Source organism: Temnothorax americanus, unplaced genomic scaffold (assembly GCF_048541705.1).
Source record: "Temnothorax americanus isolate GAGA-0224 unplaced genomic scaffold, ASM4854170v1 Scaffold9, whole genome shotgun sequence".
Lineage (NCBI taxonomy): Eukaryota > Metazoa > Arthropoda > Insecta > Hymenoptera > Formicidae > Temnothorax > Temnothorax americanus.
Window position 1 is genome coordinate 5425895 of NW_027509812.1, and position 26375 is coordinate 5452269.

At 38.5% G+C, this 26375-nt stretch overlaps 1 protein-coding gene across 4 annotated transcripts in view; it reads right to left on the bottom strand.

The window, feature by feature from the left end:
* Positions 1–26375, bottom strand: part of LOC143908202 (uncharacterized) — a 371145-nt gene that overhangs the window by 38156 nt on the left and 306614 nt on the right. The window contains exon 3 of one of the 4 annotated variants that reach the window (XR_013260058.1): positions 915–1133. The exons of the other annotated variants lie outside the window; for them this stretch is intronic. The gene's annotated coding sequence lies outside the window, so the exon portion shown is untranslated. Of the gene's footprint in view, positions 1–914; positions 1134–26375 lie in introns of those variants that run through there. 4 annotated transcript variants of the gene reach the window in all.

The following is a 26375-nucleotide window of genomic DNA, read 5'->3' on the forward strand; positions in this document are numbered from 1 at the left end:
AACGCATACACGCATCAGCAGGTACATAGAGAACTATATAAAAGATCTATGTATGTGTATAAATAAGGGTCACAGCGAATTCGAAAAGACAGCAAGATGCGAACGTTAGCGAGAGAAAGTGGGAGAGAAAAATAGATGAAGTCGGTGTAGAGAGGCCGGTAAGGGAGAGGATGGTAAGGAGATGGAGGTCGGCTTGCTGGGGAAGAGGGGACGTGGAAGAACGAAAGAGGGTTGGCGGGGCGGCGGTGGTGGTTCTTCGTTCACGTTCGTTTCTACGTCCCCGCAGACGTCCAACTGCTGATGTACGATTCCCTCGCGCATAGCGAAGCACATAACTTTCGTCTTATACCTCCTCGTGAGATCCGTACGATGATATTGCTATCCACGTGTTCGGGGGCAACCCCGAAAACAGCGAGAAACAGAGAAAAGCGGTGAAGGGGGAAAGAAGAATGACGATTTTTCGGAAGGGACTTGCTAAATCCTCCAAATGTCAATGCCAGAGAAAAGCATACGTAGGTATATTCTAGAATTCCAATAATCGCCCTGAACTACGAACAAGAAATGACGAGAGCAAGTTTAATCGTACAGTTAAACTAAACTAAAATTTGCAAAAAAATCACGAACAATATAAGTAATTGTATATTTCAAAAGAGTGAAAAATTGAAAGTTAACGTTAAAAATACATAGACAATTGATCAATCGATATTGGCGTGGAGGCTGCGCAGATCACTACTGTTTCGCTGATATATATTTCCAAATTGACTTATTATATTAATTCATGCATATAGAGAAATAACGTAAAAGTTAATGCAAAATACATAAAATTTATTAAAAGATTAATCTCGTAATGAAGATACATTTTATGCAGAATAGGAGATAGCATTGTTTTGCATATATTCCAAACTCATGGAAAATCTTGAAAGTATACAGAGCAAGCGTTTTGTTGCGCCACGTAGGGAGGGAAAGAAGAGCGGAAAGTATCCGCCCCTTTCCTCGCCCAGGGTGCGCTCGTGCAAGCGGTTAACGCAGCCATTTCACGCCTCGGGAAGCATCCAGCTTCCTCATCCAAATTCTAACCGAATCCACGGAAACCGCTCTACCGCCAAGGTACGAGGATTTCTATTTAGCAGCGACTGGAAAATGGTAGAAACAATTGAGCAAGATAGGAAATGAACACATTATCATCCTACAAAAATTCATGGAAAAATTCTTGTATAAAAAAAATACTTGTGCGATATACCGAAATTTATCTGTTATCTTGGAAATAACGATATCCTTGTGCACAAATAGGAAGCAAATTAGATATATTCCAATAAAATCATTTATACACACTCACATTGCACATCATTTCATAGCATATTATATAAATGTTTTATCGGAATAACAAATATTGTAATGAAATAAGTTTTAAAATAATATTATTCTCTGTGATATTTAATTAAAGCAGATAAAGGTTTATTGATCAATCGATAATCTATATATAGCTCTTTCATTAATTATCGTTTTATGACAATCGAATGGCCATTATAAGCTAGTATTGAAATCATTCTGATGTGTTAATCAACGATAATTTATACGTGATGTCATAATTCTATGACGAAATTATCTCTCTTTCCTATATCATGAAATTAACATTAGACATCTAATAACGCTGAGTCATGATTCCGCATGAACGTGGGGAATCGCGATATACCGAAATTTCATCATTTTTTTACGGCACCCGCGTCGCGAGCTTTACCATAAATCGGGTCAATCCCTGCCTTTCGGTTCGTAGCAGAGCAGCTTAAAGTAAGTATCGATCACGGAGGCTGAGGGAATTACGATCCGTGAGCGATTCTCCATTGCCTATACCAAGTGGTTATTTCTGCCATACGTCGTGTGCCATAGGAAAGGGGCGGCAACCGCAGCAGTACGACTGTCCTCTCTCTTTCTCTCTCTCTCTCTCTCACCCCCTCACCCTCCGTCGGCGTGGCCGTACTCAGCTACCCCAATTTCACCCCCGAGAGCCAATATTTATTGATCACCCTCGAAGGCATCGTTCCGTGCACTTTCTCTTTTCGCGCGCTTTATATCTCCGTTCCCGTGAAAACCCTTAAAAAAACAGACGTCGTCCTTCCTGTGGCATCGCTAAGGCTCTCGCAGCTGTTCTATATATATATATATGCGAGTCTTCTCTGTTCTCTCTCGCGAGGGAGGGTCGTCCTGCCGCGGGATGAAAACTCACCCCCCGACTTTTCATTCTTGAGAGCTCATCTCCCATGTCGCATGGGAATGTCGACCGGGACAGGAAAGAATTCAACGAAACTTGGAAACGGGATGGGAAATATAACATCTTCATGGCTCGAATTCAAGTAGGGTAAATTTAACTAAAAAAAGAACTTTCTACTTTCCTATATAAATACAGTTTAGGAAGATAGAAGGAATTCCAGATTATATACATAGAGAAAAGAAGGACTTACCTTAACCAATGTCCATTTTAAATCCAACGTGGTTTAACAACATTATGCTTACCTGTAACAAAAAAAATATTCGAATTAAATTACATAAAGAAATTTTTGCTTGCATCCAGCTGCAAGCTCTCGTTTTGTTTTTGACAAGTTTGACAAATCGTTTCGATCTTTGATTCGAGATGCCGTTTATCGTTGTTTGCTTGTGGCGCCGAATTATTACGCGGTAAAAATGCAGACAAAAAAACGGAAAACGCTCATCGTGGCTGTATATTTTATATCGATGATCTGACTCGTTTTTCCAGTTATCACGGACTCTGTCGCAGGGCGGATTATATAATCGTGATAGCGCATTGTTACCGGTGCATGCGCGCATCTCACGGCCGCGGGCCGCCAAATGATCCAGAACACCAGCGGGAATTGGTTCAGCGACGGAGAGACAGGGGCAGAAGGGAGAGAAAGGGGTAGGACCGCTGTTATAACTAACTGGCCTGATCTACGACCTGTTTAGTAGTTCTATATCAGCGCTACACCATGCTCCGCTACACGCAATCGAATCGCCTCCTCTGTCCGATAATATCTAACTTAAGTAGGTAACCACCAACGGGGGGAAAGGGAGAGGAGAAGGGGTTCGCATATACGCGCGCACTCCCGGGAACGGCATGGCCATACCCTTACACGTGAGCAAATATACTCGATATGGTCCGGCCGCGTGCGAGGAGATAATGTCGACGATAGAAGATTGCGGCAATTTAGCGCGTACACAGGCCATCGAAAAATAGTAGTCCGCTATATTACACTTCGACTATGACCATTTCTGCAATTTGGCCGTACTCAAATTGTTTCGTATTTCGCGGACGCGCAATTTACGTTCCGCGCGTGACTTATATCTCTTTCATTAAAGCCGGAGTTAACGGCTCAGACAAAAAAAAAGATACATAAACTAGTTTAGTATATTGACGACGACACTATTCGCCATTTATGTGCAAAATGGATTTAGTAGAGCTTAGTGATGGACGTTCCATCACGTACGCGTAACTCCTGCCAAGATGAAAAACACGCATTGGATGTTAATAGCTTAATCTCGCGCGATTGAAACGGGTACTTTTAAATATGTATGCTTTGTGCGAACATAGAATTGCTTTCCGAAACGCGCAAACAGGAAACTTCGATAACACATAATAAGGTATTTTATTTTCAATTTAATTAATTTATTTTCGTACAAAACGGAATTGCATTACGATTTTTGCTTTTCGCGACGCAATTTGAATAAAATAAATATTCCTGCTAGAGACGTTTATAGATAAGAGAATATACCACAAAAAATACACACATTCTATTAAAGAAAATAACGGGACATTATTCCGTGACGTGACATTTATATGTATATTGTGGATACAGGCGACCTTATAGTCGTCCGGAATGGCTCGTGACAGGATCATAAATCGGCCGTGAAATCTCATATTCCTTATATTTGTAGCGAGGTACGTCTCGTTCTTTCGCTGACCCAGGCCCTCTTCTGCTTACCCGACGAATCGATAATCCAAAAAGATCCGCGTTATTGCTTCCGTACTGGAAGCCGATGAAAATTTGCAGACCGGTAACTTACGACGCATCGGGACGGTGAATGGTTATTAGATTATTGACGGTATCGACAGCTCATGCGTTGCCTGCCCGGTATAGGATTGGAGAGCATAGGCTCGGTCGGAGACCAGCTCTGCTGGTGTCACCGTTGGTGGCTCTTGTACACACCACGCACAAATGGACGAGTCCGAGGGGATGGAAGAGGAGGAGGAGGAGGGGGTTTTGCAGTACAGTAGGGCAAAATGGGGAGACCGTGATAACGATAACGTACGATCGGCATTAGCTAGCGGCTTGCTGTGGCTGATGGATGCGCTAATTATCAGCAAGCAGGAGTTACAGTGCTTCACGTACATAAAGCTCGTGCATACGATAATTGTTCATTTTCGATCGGAATCTATGCGAGAAAAAAAAATAAAAAAGGCTCTCTTAAGAAAATGTAAAGAAAATTAGAATAATTTTAAGAGCGTGTCAAAAATTATTTGACAAGCGCTACGCGACGTTATTTCGTCGTTATTTCATAAATAATTGCGTAAGAATAAATTGCAGATGAATTATGTATAATATGAATGTCCTGTAACGTCGACAAATTAATGTTATGGTAAATATTTCGTGAAATATCACCGAATGTCGGGATTCTAAATTGTTCTCGGGACAATTTCTCGCGCAATGACACCGGTTGGAATTACGCGAGAATCGGTGCCCAGTAATGAACATCGCGCTTGTTTATTTAATGGGAAATTCGGTGACGCCATAAAGCTTGAAGAAGGGGGTGAAACCTATTAAATTTATGCTTTTGGTTTACCCGGTCTGACGGATCGCAATGCCTGCACGCATCGACCTCCAATTCCCATCCCCGTGTATCTCAACAATCCCCCTACCCCCAAACTACCATCTCTGCCATCTACCACCCTCTGCACACATTCCACTACACAAGTCACCCGTCTCTTTCTCTCTCGTTCATTCCATTTCATTCTCTCGGTACCTCTCTCTCTCTCTCTCTCTCTCTCTCTCTCTCTCTCTCTCTCTCTCTCTCTCTCTCTCTCTCTCTCTCTCTCTCTCTCTCCCTCCCTCTCCCATCCCCTCTTCCTCTTGCAACTGTAGCGCATCGTGTGCTTGTGTTTATCCTATTGGTAGCTCGGTGTAATCCAACGGAGATATATTCTGCTGCCTGCGGGGGTTTGGTCGCGGGGATTCGTGGTTCGCGCTACGGCGCCCATCATGACGGACAGCGGCGCGTCAGCGCGTAAAACGTCGCAATTCTGTGGTCCGAATGTGTAGAATATGCGTTTTACCGGCTATCATGCTGAATCTGAAATACCGGATGATTGTAATAGTAACGAATAAAGAAACGATAAAGATCATGTTGAGCGTTCTTTCAATCGATGATTCTAAAAATTATCGTAGAATAAGGACTATAAAAATTGTCTCCGAATAAGGACCGCTATAAAAATTAACTCCCTCGTCCTCTCCCTGCTCACCCTTCTACTTCCAGTTACCGGGGACCCTATAATATCTGGTAGCCTCCAAAGAATCTGGTGGAGGAAAAACGACCATCCAACTTTATCCCTTTTGAATCCCCCTAATTACCAAATTTTCCTTGTCCTTAATTTAGTGTTATAATTGCTTCCTACCCTTCGCAAGGGATCGGCTGGTAACACGTCGCGCCTCGTGACTACTACCCCGTGCAATTCCTTATATCCATCTCCGTCCCCTCCCCCGCATCTCCTTATACGCTTGCGCCTTCTACAAAGTTTATTCTCCCCCCGTCGTCCTTTATTGCGGTCCTCGCGAGTGGGGTGATACATTTTCCCTCAACGTGCATTTAAATGATCTCGATAATTTTATCGATTGGTTCTAATCGGTAGGCCATAACATCAAATCATGTCACTATTTTTTAGACCGTAATGTATAGATAATAAACTCCACACATACACACACACACACACACACACACACACACACACACACACACACACACAGAGAGAGAAAAAAAATTCCATTACCGAATCGTTGATGTACTTATACACGGAGAAAATTTTATATTAAATTTTACTATGCTGTCGCACCAACTGCGGACCATCAAAATGCCCAAGTTTAAATGCTATAGTCTTATAGTAAAATTACTATATTTAATGCTACAATCATAGCATTCAATGCTATAATAATGCTATGATCGTAGCACTAAATGCTATGAACATTAGTAATTTTACTATAAGACTATAGCATTTAAACTTGGGCGTCTTGATGGTCCGCAGTTGGTGTGGCAGCATAGTAAAATTTAATATAAAATTTTCTCCGTGTATGATTATTAGTGAATTCACACTCGTGTAACACCTTGTATTTTTGCACGAGTCTATCCTGTGTCTAATTATAACTTCATTCTGTAACGCATTTAGCGTTACGGATATGCGAAAAGACGGTGCACGTGCAACGCGTATACCGGTCTGTTAGCTGCGCAGTCACGTTTCCGACCGTTTATGTTTGTGCAACATCGCCACCGTACTTATGGGTACGTAAGCTCGAATCGTTTTTTGTGTCACTGAGAATGCGTGACAATAATACCCGCAGAACGTTCCTCGTCAAAACGTTTTAATACAATCGGTGCCAACTGCACGAAACTCATATATAATCCCATTTCGCTCTGGAATTTTAACATCTCGCGGAAACACGAGCGTTTGTTCTACAACACATTTGCATCACGTACAAATGTTAAATCCTGGATAGGCCGTTGTTTTTACGTAAATTTCAGCCTAACACCTTCCAATTTCTCAAACTTCTTCGGCTGTTATTTGTTGCGGGCGGTACCATATCGTTGTCCAACTTGTTTCATGATCCGCTACGCGCGGAAATAAGTACGCAGGAAACTACGGATACATTTTTGTCTACTACCAGAACTTTCAGCCATTCGGCTGTACGCTTTGGTTTACTCTTTATCCGCCGCGAATGTACGGAGCGACCAACGGTGAAAGAAACGAAACGCTCGATCCATTGGTGAACGGAGCCGGAATGGAGACGAGAGGCTGAATAGCGCTGTATATACCGCCTCGTAGTCGAGTTGCGTCTACCTACCCCTCTATGTAACGTAAACCGACTTTTATATACTAGAACTTCTAGTCGCGCATAATACACTACCGCTCCTGCAATATTACGTCGAATAGCGTATCTGAAAGTTACGGCGCGTAGTATACATGGACACAATGTGTGTGTGTGTTTAAATGCGTGCAGGCATACATATGTATGCAATAAGCCGCGTGCCAAAATTATGTCGACTCTTAATATCTTTAATGGCTCGTGATGTTTTTATCGCGCACGCGTCCCTCTTGTCTACTTCTGGCAATTCGCTCTTCGTGCGGAACAGTTTTTAGTAGCGTCATTTTTCAGCACGTGATAAATCGACATAAATGTTGCAAAAAGAGTAACAAATAAATAAAACAAATACAAGGAACCTATACGTCCGATTAAAGCCAAAAGTATTACAATAGATACATAATTTAAATATATATATCCCTTAATAATATATATTGATTCCACACAGAGAACTAAACTTAACTCCGAATTACGATTCCGGTGCGTCTGAAAATTTTCGCTGAGGCTCTTTTGGTAAAAACCCGAGCATAATGCAACTCTGGTTAAAAAAAAAAAAGGAAGAAAGAATAAAACGCGCCACGCTGGAGCGAAGTTTCTTCGCGCAATGTTTTATTTCCCGGCTGCAGGCGGTGGAAGAGTTAAAGCTCGCATCTACCGCCGCGCCGGCCGGCAAAGATATACCGAAGTAAGTACCGGGCGTTAGACTCTGTAGAAGTGTATAAAGGGCCATGCCCAGTCACCACAAACTTCTATTCTCACCCCCGTACCGCCTTGGGAAAGGGTTCGTAAAAGTTGGGGACGCCCAGGATATTTACGCGTTATCGTAAACTGTACGCGTCTTCTTGTTTACCCTGGAATATAGCCGCACCATCTTCGGTTGCCTCCAGATACGAACCGCTTTCATCCAAGATTATTACGCTATCAAATAACCATATCGGTTCCCAAAGCTAGATTGTTACTTCTCAGCTCGGTTATATAAGAGAAATGTGCGATGCTTATCAACATGTCTTGCTATATGTGATACTATACCTCTTTTCCTTAAAAAAAATTTTCAAACTTTTGATTTTCCTATTTCTTTGAAACAAAATACTAGATTTTTATTCAACTTGTTTATATAATCAATCACATTTAAAAATATTTCTATTTCGATGGGATTTCTTTGTAATAGAAATTATCTAGTAAACTTTATACAATATTCAGTAACTTCTTAATTACAGAAGAATGTAAAATTCAGGAAGGCATGTTGTATTTATGTAACGTAAATCGTGGACGTCTTCTTCCCTACCCTAAGGTATAAGCATTCCTTTCCAGGAGTACGATATAGCTAAACCCCTTTTCTTCGAACGTAATTATCCTACCAAATGGCCGCATTATTTTACACACTAGGGAGACTAAATTAAATGAAATCGCACGTGACGCTGCTCACAAAATTACGTTACCACAGAAGAGCAATATATTTAAGAATAAAATGAAAATAAAAAACTGCGTATGATCATAAATTAATAGTGCGTATTTTTTAGAGTAACATAAACATTGCAAATTTATTTTCACATGTTAAGTCTTCCTTCAAATCATCAAATGCAGCGGTGTTCGGAAGTCAAGGAGGAAGGGTTTGAGTCCCATGAAGCACTGTCCACGTTAGGCGCCATTACACTCGCATGTCCGCGCAATTAGCAATGTAAATTCCCTTTGGTTAGTTAGTTAGCATGTTCGTAAAGCAGACCAAGATGGCTAGTGGGACTAAATAACGAACGTCTGAGACGAATGATCATCTCACTTGATAATGGTCAACAATTGCTTTTTAGCTATCAATTGTTCTTGCTAATTTTCTTCTCAGTAAAAATTATTCTCTTTGAATATTCCATATTTTTACATAGAAATTTAATTTTCACATAAATTTCGTATAAATATAAATCAATTCTCTATTTAATTTCTATATTTAAACGTTCATTATTAATGCGATAAAATACATTCTCAAATACATTCAGTCATTACCTTATATTTCAGAATGATGAATTATCGCGTTAGAAGACCTCTTTTAGTTTCGAGAGACACATTATGCGATAGTAATCAGAGTGCCGCACGATGGCCATTGCATCCCGTTAACGGAACAATCAACGATAGTCGATCACACTACTTAGAACGTACGTATATAAATCTTGTACTCCGACAGGACATTTTTCGAGACAACGGGACTAACGAAGCGCCATGTCGCTTACTCACGCGTCCAATCGCGACTTATCTCGCCTCTCGAATTCCAACGGTTGTACACGCGTTAGGATTCGAGATGTACTGTCACGTTGATTCCTACCTACAAATCCCGAGGACCCACGATGTTCCATTAAGAATGGAAAAGCCATGTTGGATTTAAGTATGGCTGTAAGGGTGTTTCCCACGGATGAAAGACCTGCCCCTTCTCTATATCCAGGGGTTTTCGAACTATCATAACGCCCTTCTCAATGCAACCATAATACCAAAGATACTTTGCGTTCTCTATGCGATAATACCATTAAACTTCTTGCAATTATCAACGAAATTTAATCGTTTAATTAAGAATCAGCTCTATTAATGTCAATATATTATTAAACAGTTATCCTATTTTACATCTACATAGATATATTCTTTAACTAGAAATTTAGTATTAGAACAATAACATTCCATACAATCATCAAGTGTTTCGTAATCCTAATGGCTAAAAGAACAAAGTTTCCTATAATTTTAGTTATATTTTTAAATAAAGACTGTATATAATTGCAGCTCTTAATACATAAAATAATGTGTATCTTTTTTAAAAATAATGTAGTAAACGTTGATGTAATAATTCATGTTCACTCTATATAAATTACTTCTAAAACAAAAATCGTACACTGGAGCATAAATATTTTTAAATAAATTAAAAAAAAAAATAAGAGAAAAATATAAGTACATTAAAAAACAAAGGTTTTAAAGAAAAGAACTGTAAATTTGTAAATAATTCAATAATAATATATGCAAATGATACATCACAAACAATTTTCTCTTCGTGTTTCAAAAAAGTCTCCTCTTCTCTTATACATGATATTATCGACTGAAAGCTGTTGAAGTTTACTATAATGCATGATAAGCTGCATAGATGGCGCCTATGTCTTCAGGCCACACCCGATACTCTTTCATTCACACATACACAATGTCTGCTATTTATTCCGTCTCTCTCGGTTGACATCATTTGGCTACATATATGCTTACGTTTCTTTGCGTAAAATCATCACATATATTTTGCAGAATTCAGAATAAATATATAATTACTTAATAGAAATGTTTAATATAATTTTGTCGAATAAATATATATATATGTATATTTTTTCGTATATTTAAATAAATAATTTTTTTAAAAATCAAATCAATATAAATAAAAACTTTGTAATAAATAGATAAATTTTAGATATATGCTTTTAGAATATCTTGAATGATCACAGATTTTGTGAAAATAATTTTTATTTCTCATGTTGAAGAAAAATGCGATTTAGTGAATAATTTGAATAGGAAACAAGCGCAAAAAGCAATTGACCTTTAAAGGTCAATTAAGAGAAACGGTAAAATGAAACACAATATTTGAAATTCCAAATCAATGGCATTTTAGAAGTAATAAAAATAAAAATGTCGCAGTCGAAACCGGTAGCGATATATTTCTAATCTCGATCCGTAAACGATCTCCTTTAATGAGGTAATTAGAAATCGCTAGGACCCGCCAAATGCCTTCCGGTTGTAGAGGGATTCATTGATGAAATCGTATAACAGAGGCTCTGTATGAGCATTTATAAGCCTCCGCAGCAGCGCTTTCAACCTGCGACGACAAAATTAGGCTGTCCATAAAATGTAATATTATTTTTAGGCGGGCGTTCTTCTCTCTCCCCCTCGTTTATTGCCTAGCAGTAACTATAATTTTTCGTGGGACCGCGTGGCGTGACCTGGCTATCCATTCGCGCCCAGAATTCTCACGCATACCAAACTTCATCCGCAATACTAGTCTCGCTCTCTATATCTACCCATATTCACACGCATCTGCGCTTCCTCTCTTCTACACCTCATTTTTTTTGCCCATGTGTCTTCCTCTTTCTTTTTCCCTACTTCACTGGCTTCAGCTAATGGCGTTAGAGTTCGCGCTTTTATCGATTTACTTATCTTCAAGATTAGATCGAAATTTTAATAGAATTTCAATCGATGATTCAAAGTCGTTACTTTTACTATCTTTAAGTTACGTATTTATACTATATATGACAATTTACATCTTTCGATAAAAAAAACTGTTTTTTAATATATTATGATAATTACGTATTTCACAACGATTAGAGACTTATATGGATTTGTCAATAAAATTATGTCGGGTTCTAAATGATGATTTAAGGTGTATTAGATAAGGATGAATTAAATTGCACCGGACAATTAACCTCGATTTTACGGACGCTAAATACAATTAGAAGATGAAATTTGAAAATGGCCATTCCTCGGTCAGTGATCTTCATACCAGTCCTTGACCTTCCGCAGGTTTCGCCACTGGCCGGTCGGTGCACACAAGTACTTTCGCCACTGCAAATAACTTCGCTGCTTACCCTTCCTCACCCTTCGGCATTTCGCGTCGCGCAATTAACGCATGTGCGCAGGCACGCACGTTCCAAAGGGACTGGCCACGGCGATAAATCTCCGACGCAGGCTCCGGGGAGATTTAAAAACATCCGCGCCCGTCGCGCGATGCACTATGCGTTCTGCGATGGGCATCCATGTGGTACACGTTTGGAGCGTCACGGCAAAACGAATTGCTCCGCGGGGCGAATCAAATCTCTTATCGAAACACCAATTTTTGTATCCGCTGCTATTTGCTATCTGATACTTATCGTTCGATGATTAAAGAAATCATGTGGGACCGGATTTGTTATCAGAAATTTTATCCGATGAGGACGAATAATTTATACTGGTATTTGCCTCAGCCTATGTTTATCATTTTTCAAGTTTTGTGACGACAACGATTTCAACTAATTTCACTTTCAAATCATAAAGAGTTATGATTTTAAGGTAATAATATAAGAATAGTAATAAAAGATATAAAAATAATCGCCTACCCGTGTCTTGTGCGACTGTACGTCTCTTTTCTTTTTATATTATATAATATAGAGTTCAAAACATGCACGAAAATTTAATTTTATATCTAATATAATAAACTTATATATATAAATATAAATATATAAAAATGTAATAATAATATAATAAATTTAATTTATCGCGTCTCTCTCGAAATTTATTATCTGAGTGTTGCGAAGTAATAAATATAGGTTTAAAGGATGCTCCTTAAAAGGCATGGACCTCCGGGCCGATTTTGTGGATACACGAACAAAGTATAGAACACGTCCACCAGATGGCACGATACAATGAGCGGCGTAGTATTTATCGGATTTAAATGAACCCTCGTCGTGTAATTGCGGCGTGATGCATGCGGATGATTTGTGAGCCGTCTAAAGCCCGCCTTCTATGTGTACCACTCCGCCGCCTCTCTCCGGCAAGAAAGTGATTCTAGGTACACCTTGGATATGTTTGTTCCTTTTCTCACATATCGTTCCTGTAATGGCGAGTTATTGCCTACGACGATGCGCTTCTCTCTTACTCTAAGGTCCCACCAGGTACTCATCGAAACTTCGTTAATCGATCTTGGGATTAATATAAAATCGACAGGACATAAGAGTAGCTCGTGGAGCACGTGAGACAAGTAAAATGTAATAGCATATAAATAACAAAATTATTTATTAAATAACGTTAATATTATTTTTAAAATTATTGATAATATTAATTAATTCTAATATCTTAATTATATATGACTATAATTATAAATTATTAATTTTAGTATATACAGGTTTATATACACCTATATACAAGTATATATATTAAAATGTAATTTACAATCATTTTGAGTCCGTATATACTGTAATAATGTAGTATCGCTTTATTGCGATCTCTTTACGCTCATTCTAACAATCGTTATCCTTCATGTCACACGATCGTCTTCCGCGTCTATAATAGCATATAATCTTGTACTAAGTTTATAAATACACTGCTAAATATATACGTGAATAGCGATGCGTTTAAAACCGAAGGTCTTCGTCCGAAATCTCAAGATCCGGTTGAAAACGGCCGGAGAACCGTGCGAGCCCTTTGATGTTGTGGCATATCGGTCGGCCGATCGGCCGACGCATCCCTATAAGCAAGGGTTACTCGAAAGAAATCACAATAATTTATACCGTAAGGGCTTATAAGCGGCGATCGCGTGTCGCTCGGTACCTACCTCCCGTGTTCCACGTATGCATGCACACGTGCTCAATACTGTCACGTGATCCGACCATTTTCGTTCCACGCAAAAGCGAAACACATATTGGTGTTCTCGGTTAAAAATCAATCAAGCACAAACGTGTTATGCGCATATCGGTGCAAATCATGTGCTCGTATAATTTTAATTTCTTATCAACGTCCCTTTTAAGAACGGTTAATTAATTTGCAATTATGTCTGAATAATGGAAGCATAATAGATCGTAAAACGAAAGAAATTATAATGCGTTTATGTGCGTACTAATATAGGACTTAAATATAAAATTATACCTATTACATAAGACACACAAAAATATTACTTATTGTTAACGCATTCAGTTAACTAATACTTTGACAGAACAACTTATTTAATAACACACTAGATAATTATTACATTAAGTTAGGAAAATAAATTTTCTATCTGCGTAATGTGTGCATATCGTAAATAAATTTTTTTAAATATTATATAAACTTAATATGTAATATATATATATATACAGTATAAATGGCGAATATGTAAAAATCAATTACTTTATATACAATCAAACAAATGAGGATGACAGAATAACATGAATGTCGTACATATATATAAAAAGAAATATTTGAAAACGAAATATATTTATTCTTGGCATTAATAAAAGAAATTATATTACACGCTAGCGAAGGTGTAATGTAATATGAGTCTGCATTATTTAAATGAATACTGATTATGCACCTAGCATTGTATTACATTTCTTTACTTTAATTATAAAAGCTTGAGGGGACATGCACACATACACACGCGTGCGCGCGCACAGGTAATATGCGAGATTTAAAAATTTGTAGGGAGAAATGTATCAGTAAAAAATGAAATACAGAAAATATATTATTATCAAGATCGCGCGCGACCAGTCTCCATATTTTACAAACGAGCAGTATGACAGCAGGATATTTATAGCCTTCCGAAACATACCGAAAGACATTAAAATATATAAAATATTTAAATGCAACAGTACCGTCGCTCGTATTTCCCTCGGTCCGAGAAAACATCGATCAAGCAAATGAGAATACAAAATGCGTCATATTGTTCTGAATACAAATTTCGCATATGCGTCAATATCGATAGTATATCGTAAAACGAAATAAAACTCTGGATTTGGAGAGATGTACAACAGTCAAACATTGTAGATTATGGGACTTCATTCAGAGAGAGAAAGATTCGTGCGGAAAAACAATATTTTTACGCTGAGCCGAATGAATTGTCAATTTGGACGATGTTGGATTACCGCCAATCCTTCTGGAAAGTGACCAAATTGTCCTCCGAAATGTGAGGCTCACTTAAAGCATTCCGTCAGTCCATTAATGTAGACAAGCGATATTTAGAAAGTTAGGAGCCCTCTGTTTGTCTGTTGAATAACGATTTAAATTGCGAAAATGTATACTAATAATTCCCGACATAAACGTATTCCTCCTCGGATGGCACGTCGCTTTATCAGTTCACACGAATTAATAAAATAAACATTTACATACAAGAGAGACAAGTGGAGCATTCAAACACGAAAAAGGGCAAATGATATCCTGTTAAAGTCCCATGTGTGCCACGTTAGTATCGTATTCGGGGTGGTCCGACGAGTTTCTGCAAGAGGAATGCAACGTAACAGGAATAGTTTCTCTAGTCTCCCTCTCTTTTTGTTGCTCTTGTTGTTATTATTATCGTTATTATTTTTGGACGGCTGTGTTCCCGATGTTATAAGCCCGAATGGAAGGTGGAGTTCCCGATGCCAGGTAGGAGCAGAAAGGAGGGCGGCACGGATGCGAGATGGGGAAAGGAGGGAGAAAAGGGGGGATATATACGTGTATCGCCATGCATCATCCTTCGTTGGCTCGAGAAACCAAAGGCCACCACAGGGTGCGTTACCTTAGTTGCTTTGCCTATAGGCACTTAAACGTGCCACGGAATTCTGTCCGTGCGCATAGATAACGAAATTATGATAATTTTAGGAAGTGTTGAGAGAATGCTAAGGAATGTGGAAGTTTAGTGAAACCATTATTATAACAATAATCTGCGATTTAATGCATCAGATATAGAGTGCATAATTTTTGTAAAAATAAAGACTTAATTATGTTTATTATGATTTACTCGATATACAACATCATCAGGAGTATAAAATAAAAAAAAAAACAATATGTAACAAAACTTTAACAATATGTAACGAAAAATTAAAATTGACTAAGCTGTTATAGGACTGGCTAAGCTCTTATAAGACTGACTGCCTTTCGATAGAAAGATGAAGATTCTTTGATAATGCTTCATTAATGTAATGCAAATAAAAGTAAACGAGGAATTTCAGTGAAGAAGCGTAATGTAGCGCATGATACTATTTCCAACTCGGGAGTACAGAGAATGAATTGTTGTCGGATACCAAAAACATACCAACTTATACTTCGAGATACAAATATAATACGAGTTCGACTATAGGGGGTTTACGAGCTCGCAGCGTGGTACCATCGGAGCACAGATAATGAGACGGCCCCCGACCAAGAGGAGTTGATACGCCCGTGCCGCTATAGTCTCTCCAGACATAGGACTGTAGCCCTAACCGCTAACGTACACTAACGATCACTAACAGGCTTATCGATATGCGAAAAAATAAGGAGTCGAGATAAATGCTCCTCGATCACCTTTTATTGGAAATAAAATTCCGTAAATCGCATCTGTATAGCTTTATGACGTTGGCGTAACTTTATGACGTAAATATAACAAATATTGCTTCAAAGTTTTTCCATTATTAACTGTTGCGCAAGTTTAGCGAAATTGTATAGTTTTCACGCAATCTTGTTACAAAATTATAGTTAATGACGTAAACGGTTTCTCCGACCCAGACAAGGGCTAATCTGCTTAATCTCGTTCGCGCTGCCCAGTGCATAAATACAACACGGCTCTTGAAATTGGGCTAAACGCCGGTGTGATCTTGTAATCGGCGTGACGCAGCATCCCTTCGGTAATTGTAATATAGTTTCTTTTGACCAAACTAAAAAAAATTTCACTCTATTTTAAGATATTATTTTAACTTAAAATATTTTTTAAAAAAAGATTATATCGATGTTTGTTTGACATATATTAATTTATGCAAAAAACAAATTTTTTAAATCTTTATTCAACATACGAATTAGTCAATTCTCTTTAAAATTCATGATATTGAGATAGTCCTGGTACTGGCCTGCAGCGTTACGATTAAATCTTGAAGCACCGACAAGTAGCGTGTACTTCTCGAGTGTCCTAACTTGTTATTCGCATTTAGTAAATTTTAAAAATGCTTAAAATTATCCGTTGCAAATGTGCGAAGGAAATGCGGTCGGTAGAACGTTTCCAAAGACAGTAATTTTCCGAAAATGAAGGAAGGCTATTTCAGAGTAATGCATTACTTCAGCTCTGTAATCATCCAGTGATAACTGACTGGATTAAATTAACCGTAATCGGCATGCAGATCGGAACGATCGATGCCGATGGATGAGAAACGAAGATAATGTAGCTTCATGTTTATATCCATGTGCCACTCATGGATCTATTCATAGATATCCCGTTCTGGAATTATCCAATTATCGAATTGTCACTATTTGATATTCGCTAAACAAGTGTCAGCAGAAGGAAAGAAGCGAAACGCAGTCGTCTGCTCTGCGGTTGACAAATGTCGTTGAGCACGATAATAGTGACAATTTTACGCTCACTACACACCGTGTCAAATACGATGAATAAAACATTAATAGATTGCTTGTCTACAAACGATAAAGTAATATTTGCCGATACAATCGGTAATCTACACTTCTGGATTCCACCAGGAAGAACGAGAGATCAGGGAGATTGATCGAAAAAGTCTAGAAATCTTATCTTAGCGGTCGGAGTAATAATGTTCGGACATACGCACAAGCTCTGTACGCGTAGTAAACGTGCGACGTGCGGTCATTACGCCACGCAGAAACATGTCGAAGATTCTCTACTTTTTCCAGATAATACGCTCAGCAACTTGCCGTAGCGAGAAAAGCCGCAGGTCTTATAGTAATTTGATCCGCGTTTAACCACAAAAGTTATCGTTGTCGGAACATCCTTCGGCATCGGAAGGATGTAATAGGGCAGACCCATCAGCCATTGTCCGTACAAGTAATTCTCGACGACCCGAAGTTCACAATTCGAGAGATTGGAGCAATAACGATTATATCGATGGGTAGAGCAAAATGCGGATCGTAGCAACGCTCGTCTTCCGCTGGGGAAGCCAATTATAATATACCCGTCACTCGAACTTTGGCCAGCGAAAATTAGCTTTGACGAAGGTCGTTGAGGTTATTGGAAAGGACATTTGTATCAATGTATATTGAGCGTATTTTCTTTTTACTTTCGTAAAGTTATGTGCTTTTCCCATAGCAATAAACAGACAATAGAAATTTAGCTCGTTTCGCGAGCCGAGAATGAATTCATGATTGTCGAACCGTGCACCCAAATGCCCCGTATACCCTAATAAACTCAGCATCGGCTTTAAGCGAATTTAAGGGTAAGGCCTACCCCTCTAAACTTCACGATCACACTTACTAGCCGTTTATCCATCCTCTTTCCCATCCACGAGGGTAGTCACCTAAATCTCGTCAACCTAAGTTGCAGTCAATATTGTGACCGAAGGAATAACGTATCACATTTCACTTTCCCCCTTTGTTTCTCGCGCGCTCGTGTCTCGTTTTTCTTTCCGCCGTCACGTCGTTCCTCCGAGCGTATAGTTATCCGAGGCGCTGATTTGATGCACGTTTCAGATATAAGCATCAACCAACCGGACGTGCAGATAACGAGCTGTTAATATTGCGTTCGAGACTTATGACGAGGCATATTGAAACATTCGTTTTCGTATTTTTAACATTCACGAATATTCCCATGTCCTACTGACATTATTCACCGCGCTTGAGCTTCATATTAAAAATTATGTACTCTACGTGAGATTAATTCCTAGAACTGAAACGGCCATTTCTCGCATATAAATGTTATCTCTTTGTGAAAATTGCATGATAGCAACATATTCCTCAAAAATTTCAGATCTTCTATAGTTTGTTGCTAACTTTGTGTAAGTATATTCGTGCGGTGGATTATTCAGATAATGAAAGTCTACCGACGAAAAATAAATACGCGATGAGTTTCTGGGGCCAACGGAGCAAACACCATTAAAATTTCCGAATATCACGCACATGAAGGGCAACGAACGCGACCTAATATGGGCCAAAGGACGGCCAGCTACATTAGATACCTCCATACATTTCAGCCGTTATTTTGCAGATTTAGTGGGCATACAAGGGACGGCCTGCGCTGATAATGCTTCAACTCTACTACATACCACCCGTCTGTGGGAAAATTCACCGTGCTAGGGACGCGACTTTTCCAGATATCGTCACAAATTAATCTTCCAACCTCCGTCTGGCGGATTCATTCGCAGCATTCCTTGTGCCACTTAAAGTCATTTACATGCTAAATCTAGCAGTGAAATTTAATTTAGATTGGGACGACAAATTAATTTCTCGCGATAGCGTTAACGAACTTATTACGTAACAAAAAATTTGTTAGCTCAATGCGGACTAGATAATATAGTGTTAACAATAAACCGTAAAATAATTTATGTCAAAAATGCGTTTCTTATCTTTTTCTGAAAAATCGAACATCGATATCATAGTATAGCCAGAGTATACAATGTGTGGATAAAAGAAAAATATAGTACGTCCGCATAAGGGTAAAATTATGCAAAGATCCAGCGCATTTCCACAGATGAAGGGGTAGATTAAGTGCAGCTACATCATGGGCCAGACCTAGGATTAATACCGCAGACATGGATAATAAGATGCGCGTTCGATTTTAAGTGGCGTGCGGATCAGGATATGCAATCGATTCTGAATTGCTTATATCCTTAATACGCGGTATTTTATTTTAGTTCTGGAACACTTTGATATAAATATAATTATCAATGCCAAAGATTCTCGTGGAGCAACAATTTTAACTTATTCTTATTGCATTGGTAATAAAATAATTATTGATGGTAACTCGAAAACTATTTAACGTTAAAATCTAAAAATAAAAAAGAAATTAATTATCAATTACAAATTATCAACAAATATTTTAATAGTAATAACAGAACCTATCTTTGCAACAAAAAATTTATTGAAAATTGTATTTCTGTTTCGATTGACAGGAAATTAAATGATATTAATCAGCAGACGGTGTAAGCTATTATATGCGCTTAAATATATTTCGTGTAAAGGGTAATTGCAATGAAGCATTGGAGAAGATAAAGGAACGCCTGTGTCTGGTCATGGTCGATGGCTTCGAAGACCCAGAAGCCTATGGGAGAAAGGATCGTCCGACTCACGGCTAGTGGGGGAAATCAATGATGGACGGATTCTCGGATCGTTTCCCCGATGGTTCGATGGCATCAATAACTTTACACGTATGAGACTGGCATTCAAATGAGAAGATATCATTAACGTGTTCATCAAGAGTGATTTGTTATTCCGCATGAGATCGTAAGTCTGCCGCTAACAGCGCAACTGTGTATACGTATCGACACTTATATTAAACATAATAGAGCACATACGGCATTGCGTGCATTTATTTTTTAATATACTTTATTAAAAATAATTTTATGTACTTTTTAATTCGGTGGCGTAAGAAACTTTTTTTACAAAATTTTATGTCCCTAATTACTAAGTTAAAGAAAAACAGTTTTTAAGATAATTATTTTTTCCTTTCCGAACAAAAAATTATATAATATTTATTTGATATTATGTAATTTTACACTCTTTATTGCGATATTATGATTATTTAATCTTCCGAGATATGAAGCATGCACAACCGCGCGTTATTATTTGTTACATAAGACAAATTGCATTTGCGTCTTCGCGTGTTACAATATAATTAAGAAACATTGAAAGGAACCGGTGCTGTTTGAAAAAAAGGTAGATAGTCACTAATGGCACTCTGAACTCAAAAAACAAATTTATATAATGAAGTGTAGTAGCTATATACTTGCTTCGTGTGTATGAGATAGCAAAAAAAACTGCTCATTGTAGAAAATTGTTTTTCCTGCAAAATGCGCTCGAAATCGACGATAGAATATAAATATTTTATCAGCGATTATAGTTTATCTTTAATAAAAAACGAATTAAACTGTAATAAATGTAAAAACAATAATGTAATAATTAATTTCAGAGCTAAGAAAGAACTTTGAGGAAGGGAAATGCTGCTTGTCATATAAGCCTGAAAATATACTTCGCAATGTTATAATTGTAACAATTTGTTTCGGCAAAAGAGAAAAAATATAATAAAAGAGCATAAAAGATAATAAGAATCGTGACCTGAAGTAATATGATAATGCTATGTTCAATACAAATCATGCACTCTGTTTATCTCCTAAAATAACGCTCCTTTACGAAGATATAATAAAGAAATAAAAATTTTTGCCCTTTCGCTTTCAAACTTAAATATTTTGTAAATGAGTTGTTTTTGGAAGATAAATGGAATCAAACTTCAATTTCAATTTACATCGACATCAATTATTAAATTATGAAATAAGATTGGCAACAATGTGCATTATTTTTATACTAGATAGACTAAGTATTAGATGCGGATATTGAGAGGGGGGGGATATCGTAAAAAAATCCGAACGCGTATATCGGAACACGTATTTTCACGCCCGAGATTTCATCGTGGTCCACACACAGTTACTACATTTCATTCCTCGAGAAAAAAACACGCTCGATACACTCGTACGATACTTTGCTCGATATAGACTGAGCTTTGACCGCTTCGGCGCGCGACTGAACGTCCGCGGGTTACTTCCCCAAACTGGTAAAGGGAGAAAATAAAAGACCGCTCTATTAGCATACGATTGGCACCGTCCATCTTAATTCCCGTCCCTCTCTCTGCCGCCACCACGTGCCTCTTTGTCTCCCTCGTGCGTATCCTCCAACAATGTTTATGCCCATGTTCTTTGGTATGCCGACTGTAAAGCGCGCACGCGCCTTCGTTCACTGAGTTACTGATTGCGAAGAGCATCTTCGTACGCGTATTCTTTTTGCTGCACACGTGTGCCTAGTTACATGTAAATACAGCGTTGCTTTCTCATGAAATGATAATTCGACGTTGACCATTCGTCCATTTTATAAACAAAAAAAATCAAATTTGTTTTATATTTATTAGTCACACTGCTCTTTTATTCTAAATGCTAGAATTCTGTAACGGTAGATTTTATAAAATGTATATAGGAGACACATGTAAAACGATGTCTAAACATTTATAAAATGTAAATAGATATATTTTCATAATCAAATCAATAAAGTATGCAAATTTTAAGCAATTATTATAAATATAATAAAATATAACAAAATGTAATAAAATATACAAATATCTATCATTATGTACGAGATTTTTAAATGGAAAATACAATATTTTACATCAGCATTGACAAAGTCCGAGCATTTATCGAAGCCATCTTGTGAGCAGAGATTCTTTCCCGGAAAATAACATGTTATTATAGTTAGTGTTGTTATCATAATGATCCTCATTATTGTCATCAAGAGTGTTGCCTAGATATTCTCTTATGAGGACCATACATCAGCATGTTCTTTTATACAAGATTCTAATATAAGATAAAGATGCGGAGAAAAATCCAAGTCGACAAAGCCTCATTATTGTTCAATAACTTTACGGAATATTGATATTCATTTTATCATAAATAATTTCACCATAAATCCAGAATTTTTAGTAAGTATTAATTTTGCTAATATAATGTATTAATAGTAGAATAATAAGTAATATGAAATAATCGTTCTCCCTCCGAACGAAAAATAATTATATGAATATAAAGCAAGTATATATAATTGTAGACTCAGAATCAAAGCGTTAAATATAATAATGAGACGCGACAATTTATAATTATTGAGCTCGAAAGAACATTCAATTGTGCATGTATAACACATCGATTAATTAAGATAAAGTTGTGATAAAATAAAGTAAAATGTTAATTTTACGAGTGATAAGAAACGTAGTTACGGATTAAACGAACAGATTGATGAAGAATATTCTTCTCGAAGTTTGGTTGATAACGTCGAAGAAGAGCCACTGTTGGCGGGTTGCCTTCTCTTCCGTTATACATTCCTTATTACCCACATCCCTCATCCTCCCATTTCTTGTAGTAATTTCCGCAACCTTGCACGAATGCAATATATTAAGATACTTATCATTAGCCGCTCTCTAATTTATAATAGCTTTCAATTCAAATTAAAATGATCAATAAATTTGATAGGGAAATTCGAAATTTGCCCGACTAGATCATAGGGTTAAACAATGACTGTTGAACGCGAGTGGAGCGATCACTAATTCTCTACCTACTATGAGGAAGAGCCACTGTCGGCGATTTGTCGTTTCTTCCGCCACGCACTATACTCTTTATTACCCCAGTCTCTACTGCCTCTTCTAGTCTCGCGCTCCCGCGATTCTGTGCGAGAGTCCGACGCTTTCGGGGTGGGGCTATCATATTATGTCGAGTCACGAACTCGTTATAACACGGCAAGACAGATCGGCGCTATAAAACCACTCAGTTTTGGTTTAACCAAAGGGTGTACATGGCATAACTGGTTTACATTCCGCCACCTCGCTCTCTCTTTCTCTCTCGTTACATTGTGTTTTCCGTAGCATCCAAGATTCGATTCTCTCATACAGATACGCGCGGTAGGTAGAGAGAAGCTTGGCGCGCGGCAGAGAAAACGAAATAAAAATGGCAATGGGAGGGAGATGAACCGCGGTTGGTAAAAGGAAGAATCGAGACGCGAAAACACGATGTAGAAGAGAAGGACTGGCTGTGCCGCGAGAAAAAGAAAATATGGAATTGACGGATATAAAAGCAAAACGCAGACGAGAAAATAATGAGTGTGGAGAGAAGTGCACGAGAGAGGATGGGCGTAGGGACAGCAAAACAGAGTGCGGTGTAAAAAACGAAGAAAATATAAGAAAGCTTATAGTATAGTAGCGTACCGACAGTTGCGACCGAAAAGGAACGACGATACGAAAATGTAATGGAGAAAGAGGAAGATGGCGCCCAGGGGAATTACGAGCCGAGGAAAAACGTCAACGCAAAAACGGATAATAATACGGGGGAGGGAGGGAAATGATCGGGGGAGAATTACGTATAGAAAGAAGAACATCGAGGGACAAAACAAGGAGCGATTAGCTATTCGAGGAATAATTCACAAAGGAAATTTGCGCGGAGCGAGAATAAGGGAGGACTCACGAGTCTGCGCCCGACGCATCCTCTACCGAAAGTGGTATTTACGAAAGTAGTTTCACGCAAATTTCAAGTTTCCGCCGGTAAATTGGCGTTTAGCTCTGTGTTCAGTCTCAGTATCCGCGAGAAGATTTCGGAAGGCATACGATCTGACCCGTTGTTTCCCCGAGGTAGAGAGAAGTACCGAATCATATGCGCCGAACCAGTTCGTGATCTTGTTATTAACAACGTCGACAGCATAGTCGAAACGGCTGAATCCGAGATACATGCGTGTCAGGAAAACGCCCGGTATGCATGGGCGCGCGCCCTCGCGTGCACACGTAAACGCCGCCACCGCGAACGGCCGGGGGAGAGAGAAAACGTGAGAGATGTAATTTTAGTTACGAAGAGTAAGTAATGAGCGATCGACAGTCTGAATACCAATTTCGATGCATGCGATGATGCGGCATAGGGCAATGTTGTAACCGCATGTTACATGCGCGTGTATACATTCTAATATCGTTCGGATATATCGATATGCCGATACGACAAATTACAGGATGCGGTGGGGAATTTTCGTGTGAAATTCGAAACGGGAAATGGGGTCACGAAACAAAATTCTTTCGGTGCGTATGCCGCATATACGTATCCTACTTGTTATCAATCCAGGATATCCGTAAAGAAGTATTGTCGAGATTGTCATTGATCTCTACTCCGTCGGCGCGACTATAAAAACGCAACCACAAGCAAAACACCCTTGTATCACCTGCGAAACGCAAACTTGTAAATATATTTAATTTAAAGAATAAATTGGAATTTAGCATGGGGTAAAATGTGTGTGCGATGGAGTACTAGCGAGACTGAGACTGTTAACAAAAGCAAAGGGCGAAAGTCCGCGTGCCGTGGAGCGGCACGTTAAACCCCGTGGGGCGATTTTATCGTGTGCCCGCGTCCACGTTTTTAATTTTTATCAAACGGAGATAAGACGAAAAGAGAAAATTGCTACTTGGAAGATACATCGCGGGGAGTAAGAATACTCTACCGCGGGCACCGATATGCCTCAGGTTTGCGTGGTGGGAGCTGGAAAGAGGTGTTTCCGAGCCGTAGACCACCCACCCCAGTTACGTAAGGCACGATCCGCGACGCTCGCGGGCTAGAGGAGCGAGAATTCGTGTGTGCCGAACAAAGCCGATGAACGATACTGATTATCACCCGAGCGCCGCGACCGCGGCCGCTCCGCGCGCGGCTCTACTTCGATTCGAATCGCATTTGCGAAACCCGTTTTTCTGCGACTCACTTCTCTCGCGCGCATGTGCTGACTGGCGCGATTCTAACTCACTGCACTCACATGCCGAGCTGCGTCGTAAATCTTCGTAGGCGGAGCGCAATGTATTTGCATCGGTACTGTCCAAGATCACGGTGCGGCTCGCTTCGCGTTCAGTCAACCTTGCTTGCGCGACAGATATACGTGTAAACATACTGAAAATTATCTTTTTTCCGTTCGTTACATACCAAGCAATTAAAACGAGCTAAAATTAGAGTCGTTATTCTCAAGGAAACGTACGCTGATTAAATAAAGTGCGACAACGAACATGTAAATAACTAGGACTAGGTTTATGAAATAAAACATTCTTTTGCATTAAAAAAAAAAAAAAAAAAAACAATCGTGTAATTTCACTTTTTTCGGAGGTATGTATAATATTGACATATGACACTCTTGATCTACACTCTCGCAACTATTTCACATAAACACAGATATAATCTCAAACCCGTTAACATAATCTATTAAAAGATGCTGAGACAGATCGAATTCGCGACTACACATTTCTCGGTTAGAGGCAGCTATCGATGAGGCATCGACGACGGATTGAGTTGAACTGGCGGGTTCGTAGACAGGTCGGACTCGGGTGGATCTGAAGAAGGTCCAAAAGAAGATAGAAAGTAAAAGTTATGTTCATTGTCGTCGGTTTTGACCGCTTATTTTATGACTTTTTTCGTAAAAAAAAAAACCTAACGGTTTCTCCCCCTGTTGTCGTGGAAACGGCTGTTTAGTTGTTAGGGAAGCCGTAGATATCAGTGTGCCTTGGTAGTATTAGTTTTGTACCTGTGCTTCTCTTCTTGTCGTGTAAAACGACAATTTGAAGGACGAACGTGCCGACGTGCCCGACCCGCCAATTTTATTGCCGACTAAGGTGAATTATAGTACTATCTGAGGTCTTACGTAAATTTCTGGGTTATTATTATGCTATTTACAAAAAAAAAAAAGGATTTTGGATCTGAAGCAAAAGTAAAACTAAATCTCGCTGCTTTTGTTATTATTGTAAATATTCTGCGCTATATACTTATTGTTAATTATAAAAATTTTACAAAATTTTTAACATGTTCTAATTTAATCATCCCTATTTCTTTATTTTTCTCAATGTAATGTCTCACGGTAATAAATTTAGTAATAAATTAATACTGAAAATAATTTTTATATTGCTTTATCAATTTTATTTGTACAGTATAGAAAAGCTTCAATTCATTAAATATTTTTATTAAAAAGCAGTTTCTAAGATTCTGAAGTTCCTGCATGTCGGAACAAGGAATAAAGACGGCTTTTTTTAAGACATAATTGCTCCGGCATAGAATTTATTGAAATATATAACACATGCTCGGATGC